This window comes from Bison bison, unplaced genomic scaffold, assembly GCF_000754665.1.
Source record: "Bison bison bison isolate TAMUID 2011002044 unplaced genomic scaffold, Bison_UMD1.0 scf7180017864333, whole genome shotgun sequence".
Lineage (NCBI taxonomy): Eukaryota > Metazoa > Chordata > Mammalia > Artiodactyla > Bovidae > Bison > Bison bison.
In genome coordinates this window covers 4,680,360-4,686,921 of record NW_011494905.1, presented here as the reverse complement: position 1 = coordinate 4,686,921, position 6,562 = coordinate 4,680,360, and the positions used below count along the sequence as shown (strand labels likewise).

Here is a 6,562-nt window from a genome sequence, read left to right as displayed (position 1 = left end):
CTCTTGAGAGTCCCTTGGACTGCAAGGAAATCCAACCAGTCCATTCTAAAGGAGATCAGTCCTGGGTATTCTTTGGATGCTGAAGCTGAAACTCCAGTACTCTGGCCACCTCATGCGAAGAGTTGATTCATTGGAAAAGACTCTGATGCTGGGAGGGATTGGGGGCAGGAGGAGAAGGGGATGACAGAGGATGAGATGGCTTGATGGCATCACGGACTCGATGGACGTGAGTTTGAGTGAACTCCAGGATTTGGTGATGGACAGGGAGGCCTGGCGTGCTGTGATTCATGGGGTAGCAAAGAGTCGGACATGACTGAGCAACTGAACTGAACTGATACTAACAGAAAGCTGGAGAACATGTATGAGGCCTGATTTGAAACCTATTAGATCTAAGTGACAGCAATATAATTGAGAGTAAACTAAATGTGTGTATTAGAGTGCTCCAGAATAAGATTCTGAATGTTTCTGAGTCACTAAAAATGGCTCCAATAGGGGAGAACCCAGACAGCAAAGCAGACGTGGTACCTGAAGCAGAGGGAACTGTGGTGTGAAGGTGGGGCCAAGGATGAACAGGCAATTTCCTGCCACCTGCTCAGGGACACCCTCACTTGAGGTTGCACCCAACAGGACCAGCAAGGGCACTGGTGGCTATTGGAGTGTGGGAACCCAGACCAGTACTGCCCCTCAGACAACAGCCTGCAGTCCCCCAGCTGGGTACTCTTGTCCCAGCTGCACTTGGAGAAGAGTGCAGATTCATCTGAGTGTATCATTGCTCCCATGCAAGGCGGCTTTTACTGACTTGGTTTAAAGAAGCTGATTCTTCCAAGCTGCAATTCAACACCACCAGCTGAAGAGACCATAATGGAGAAACTGTCCTTTAAGATGCTTCTGGGAAAGGAAAGATGCTATGTTGTTTTAGCAGATGGATTCCCCAAGTGGCAGCAATGTCAGGGAACACCCAGAGGCAGCCCTACTTCTTCTTATTCCCCCAAATCAAAACATAAAAGTCAGAGAGTGAGTGCTGTAGACAGTCCTGAGAACTAGGAGGAAGTCTGGGACAATTGGAGGCCACTAACAATGGCCAGGATCTTTGGCTGCTGGGAGCTTCCAGAGGAAAAAGACAGCCTGTGTTCCAAAACCATTATCACAAGAGATTCCTTCAAAGGCTTAAATGAAATCCCCCAACACGATGCCTGCCACATTAGATGGACAGGAGGCAGTCTCTAAGTGACTGGACTTTGGTAAGAATTTGGGTTCTTTGGTAAGCTCATGAAGTTTCATGAGCTTTGTTAAGCTCATGAAGTTCTGAAGTTAACTCACACTCCAGAGAACACTACCGTCCGCCATGGTGAATAACTCCTGAAAGAACACTCCTGAGTGTCTGCTTCCTGTTGACTTACTGTTCAAAAAGGAGCTCAAGGCAAGTGACAGCAGCCAGAAGATGCTACAGTGGCTGGCCACAAAGTCACCCAAGAAGGAAGACCCCAAAACACCCAAAAGGCAGTCAGATGTGCCCCAGGTGTCCAAGCAGTTCCTGCAAAAAAGTCTATTCCCCTCCAAGGAAGGCAGTGCAGGGCTTCTGGAGTGATGGCTGAAGTGGGGGGAGGAGGAGCCTTTTGGCAAGCAGCCTCACACCAGGTAGCACAGCACTTCCAGAGACCAAGGCCACAGTGTGCAGCACGGAATACCATCGTGATAACAGGTTCCAGCATTGTGTGTGTGAGTAGGGGCAGGGGGATGTTGCTTGGGAAATAAAGCGTTAGTTAACACTTGTTGCTTCTCCAGGCAGAGGCTGTCCTGGTTGGGACCAAGAATCCCTGGTGGGGTGGGTGGGCAGCCAGGAAGAGGAAGGGCACCACCATCAATTCATGGTGGGAAGGGAGGGGACTCTTGTGCCCACAGCCCTCTCCTGGTTGGACCAGTGGACCTTCCCTCAGAGCCTGACCCCACTGACCTCAGCCTGACCTGACCTGACCTGGTGCTGCTAGCAGAAGTTATTTTCTTCTCAGCCTTTGGACTCTTTTAGTCTTTCAGAATTAAGTTTTTAAAACATATTTTTTCCTTGAATAAATTATACTTGATAAACTGTCTACATTTCAGAAAATGCTGCTGGTGGAAGGAATTCCAGATCTCACAGTTTTCTTCTGGCATCAGACCTAGGGAGTGATTTTGTCATAAATGTGGGGCACTGGAGTTTTCTGTGGACAAAACTGTATTTTTGGAAACAATAAAAAGGCTTGGTTGGGGGGAGGGGAATGTTTCCAATTTGCTTGGTTAATTGACTAAAAGATGGATCTAAAGGAAGCATATACTGAATCAAGTTGAAATGCAGGAGGAAGGCACCCCAAAGCTTAGAGAGACTGTGATGCTCATGTGAATTTATGTAAGAGCTTCTCAGCTATATTCTGACTACATCCCCTCAGAAGGTTCAAAGACATGTCCTTCACCAAGGCCAAGAGAAACACATTTGTGAGGGAAAACCCAATATTCTCTTTTTTTTAAGTTTTTTTGTTTTTTGTTTTTTTGATGTGGACCATTTTTAAAGGATTGAATTGGTTGCAACATTGCTTCTATTTTATGTTTTGGTTTTGGCTCCAAGGCATTTGGGATCCTAGCTCCCCGAATAGGGATTGAACCCCCATCTCCTGCATTGGAAGGTAAAGGTGAAGTCTTACTCACTGGACTGCCAGGAAGTCCCAGAAACCCAACATTCTTAAACAGCTTCATTAAGGCTATTCTTATAGGCTAAAAATTACAGTGGGACCAATTGCCATAAAGTTGGGCAATCTGCATTCAGTGAGAATAATAGTATCATGATGAAACAGACCAGGGCCTTATGGCCTACTCCCCTTTATCCCCTATCTGCCTTTTGTCTGTAGAAAAGTTTTAGCTAAAAAGAAAAAGCAGAAGCAAAGGGAAAGAAGTCAAACAGGACAAAATAATAATAGTTTAGTCATTAAGCAAAGTCAAGGACTTTTAGTTCCTCCTGAAGGGCTATAGATAATTCTGAACCATATCCTGTGAGCTGTTTTGTAGATACTGAAACCCCAAACAAGTGGGAGAAGTTCACTACATCATGACCAGACTGTAGCCATGACATAAGCTGCCATAATTCTGAGAAATGGCCTCAAATAGGAACAAACCAACCCTGAAACTGAAGACTAATTATACTTTCAACAGTCAAGATGATGCTAATCAGACCACCTTGTGACCAGTTTTGAGATGACTATCAGAGCTAGTTGTACTAGCCTCCCTCTGCCTATACATCCTTGAATCTCTCCTTTAAAGGTTTTGCCCACTGATTGACAGTGGGGGGAGTTGGTATTTGGACATGAGTCCACCCACCACAGGCCTTTGCCATTGCTAGCCTCCAAACAAGCAAATTTTCCTTTTCGCAAACCTTGCCTCTTTATTGACTTTAGAGCAGTGAGCAGCTGGACCCCACTTCTGATAACAACATGTTGGTAAATGCTGATTCAGGTCAGACTTCTGTTTACTCTTGCTTATACAGACCAAATAAAATTTGACTGGACTGCTCATCTTTTTTTGCTTTAAGGACAAAACCATCAGCTAACCAGTGTCAAAGATCTCTATGAAACAAACCATTCTGATTATGGCTTTGACTCAGCCATAATGGTAGCCATTCCCACTGAGGACAGGAAAAAAAAAAAAAAAACTCTCTTAAAAATATTGTTTGTTGCCAGGTACTATTAAAAAAAAATTAGTTTGATACTAACTCAGGATAAAATGCTAAACAGGTACTATAGAAAAAATGAACAAACAAACTTAAGTCAAAAGAGAAAAGCAGTGATTTCTAGGAACTAATCTAGGTTCATTACTAGTAATCCATACAAAAGTGGCCTGATTTGTCCCTTAAATGAGATTATTAAATGAGAAAAAAGTTATATATATTATATATAGTTGATCATGAACTTCATGTGAATAAATAGGATTATAAAGAATACCTGGATTTCATTAATAAACAGTACATTGGCAAATGGAGAACAATCACATTCTAACTTTCATTGGTCAACCTATATTTGAACTGCCATGTCAGTGTTGAATGTAATATTTTATTTGCTTACTATTTTTGTTGTTTATATTTAGTACTTGTTTAATTGGTGGCATCAGCTCTTAGCTGCAGCACATGGGCTCTTTCTTTTTTGTTGGAGGATAATTGCTTTACAGTGCTGTGTTGGCTTCTGTCATACCTCAACATGAATCAGCCATAGGTATACATATGCCTGCTCCCTCTTGAACCTCCCCCTCTCCTTGTAGCCTATTCCACAGGGTTGTCACAGGGCACCGGCTTGAGTTCCCTGTGTCATACAGCAACTTCCCATTAGCTATCTATTTTACATATGGTAAGGTATATATTTCAGTGCTACTCTTGGGACACACAGGGTCTTTGTTGCATCACGTGGAAACTTTTGATTCCACACAGGCTCAGTAGTTATGGCATGCAGTCTTAGTTACCCTGTGGTTTGTGGGATCTTAGTTCCCCAACCAGGGATTGAACCCATGACCCCTCCATTGTCAGGTGGGTTCTTAACCACTGGACCACCAGGAAAGTCCCAAATACAATATTTCAAAAGAAATGTTAACCAAGCAGAATTGTTTACAATCAAGAGAGGAGTTCAATAAGGGCTCTGGATAATCCAACACATGAAGAACATTTGTGGTAACTAGAGGGGTTTGTGTCAAAAAGCAAAAATAAAACTACTTTGTTGGGAGAGCACCAGTTAGCTGCCTTTATTTGAAGTGTGGCCATATGAAATAGGAAGCTGATTTACTTGGGGTAACTTCAAAGGAAGATCAAGGACCAAATAGATAAATTTCCAGAGGGGACAATTTGTATGTAATACATAGAAAAATTTTCAACTCAGTGCGGTCACTTAGCAGTAGAATGTGCTGCTGTAGGAAGCAATGAACTTTCTGTCTGGCAACACCTTTGCATAAGTTGAGTCTGCTTCTGCTGTGTGTTTCAGTTGAGTACATTCCTGCAATAGGTAGGAAACTAGATGACCTTTAGGTCCCTTCCAATCTCAGTTTCAATAATTTCATAAAGAGTGAGCAGGGAATCTAAAAGGAAAGAAGAGCAGTTTCTGAGATGCATGGGGTACTCATTGTGGACAGGGTGTGAGACAAGGTGGTAATTCAGATAAATTGATCTCAATATATTCTCTATCCATAATGTAGCATCATGATTTCTCATATATACTTGAAACATGAGAGTTAATTAACTGGACATTTTGTTTTCTCACCTCAAATTAGGATACATCTGCTTAGAGGACAACTGTGGTACACTGATTTAGATGATATGCCTTTCCCTGGGTATGGGGATATGTGGAAAGAGCAGTGACTAGGAGCAAGAAAATGGAAGTGTTAGAGTTTAATCCCAGGATTGCTCCAAACTCACCATCTGCTTTCTGAGAAATTTCTTGCAAATTCCATTTAGCTTCACTGAAGAGGAGATTTGTGAGATGTTAACTAAGAACTTTCAAAAACTGAGTGTAAGATAGCTCATCAGATACAAGATCTAGGCTCAGAAGCAACCTGATGACTTCGCCTCTCATATTTCACATGGCAGGCCTGAAATGAAATAGAGCTAACATTTTTTTATTTTTTTGTCTTGACATTTGAGGCTAAAGGGAGGATTTTGAAGAAGATATCATAATTCATCCCTGTGAGTATAGAATTATCTGAAGAAGTGGCTACATTGGAGTGGAGTAAGGTAAGAATTGATCAAATATCAGTCACTCCGAAGGCTTTAAACTGAGTTTTTTGTTAGCGTCTGAAGATGTAATGTCTGCAGGGAAATCAGGAGGCCCGGCCCCCTAACTGCCTTCGGAGCACGTTGTGGGGGGTGCAGACCAAAGGTGAGTTTACACATCAGTGACTAAAATTTCCTGCCACTAAGCATAAGAAGTCACTCATGAGCAGCGTCCCAAAACCACAGCTACAGGATGTGGGCACAAGCCCTTGTATAATTGTTGGCCAAGAGCCAATGAGCATTCATCCCTGTGCAAATACTTGGGCTTTTTTGTTGTTGTTAACCTTTGAAAACCACAGGCATTAGTCTCTCTCTTTCTTTCCCTTTGGCACAAGTCATCTTCTTTTCTCCACCTTGGTCTCTTGTGTGTAAAGAATTTCTGGGGGAGCTTTTAAACCTGAATTTAATACGTTTGCACTCCGCTGTCTTGCCCCACAAAATGCCAGGCAGAGGTAAAGCTGCCTTACAAAATATCTGCTGGCTTCCGCAGCTTTGTTTGGTCTTTTTAATCAGATAGGACATCAGAGAGCTCCATGAGTGACCTTAGCCTTTTAAGAAAATACAAGTAATTTCTGGAAATTCCCCCTAAACAACGGTGACCTATTGTTTTCTCATGTCAGAATTAACCCAGAAGCTATGATACACTGGTTTAGATGACATGCCTTTTTCTGGGAATGGAGATATGTAGAAGGACAGTGGGGCTGGAATAGGAGATTGAAAACTTTAGAGTTTAATTCCATATCGCCAAAAAGCCACCATCTGTTTTTGAGCAATTTCTTTCCAATTTCT

General features: G+C 42.5%; 1 pseudogene; it reads left to right on the top strand.

Moving 5' to 3' along the window:
• The first annotated feature begins 479 nt into the window (after positions 1-479).
• LOC104998648 overlaps positions 480-6,562 on the top strand; it is a 9,445-nt pseudogene continuing 3,362 nt past the window's right edge.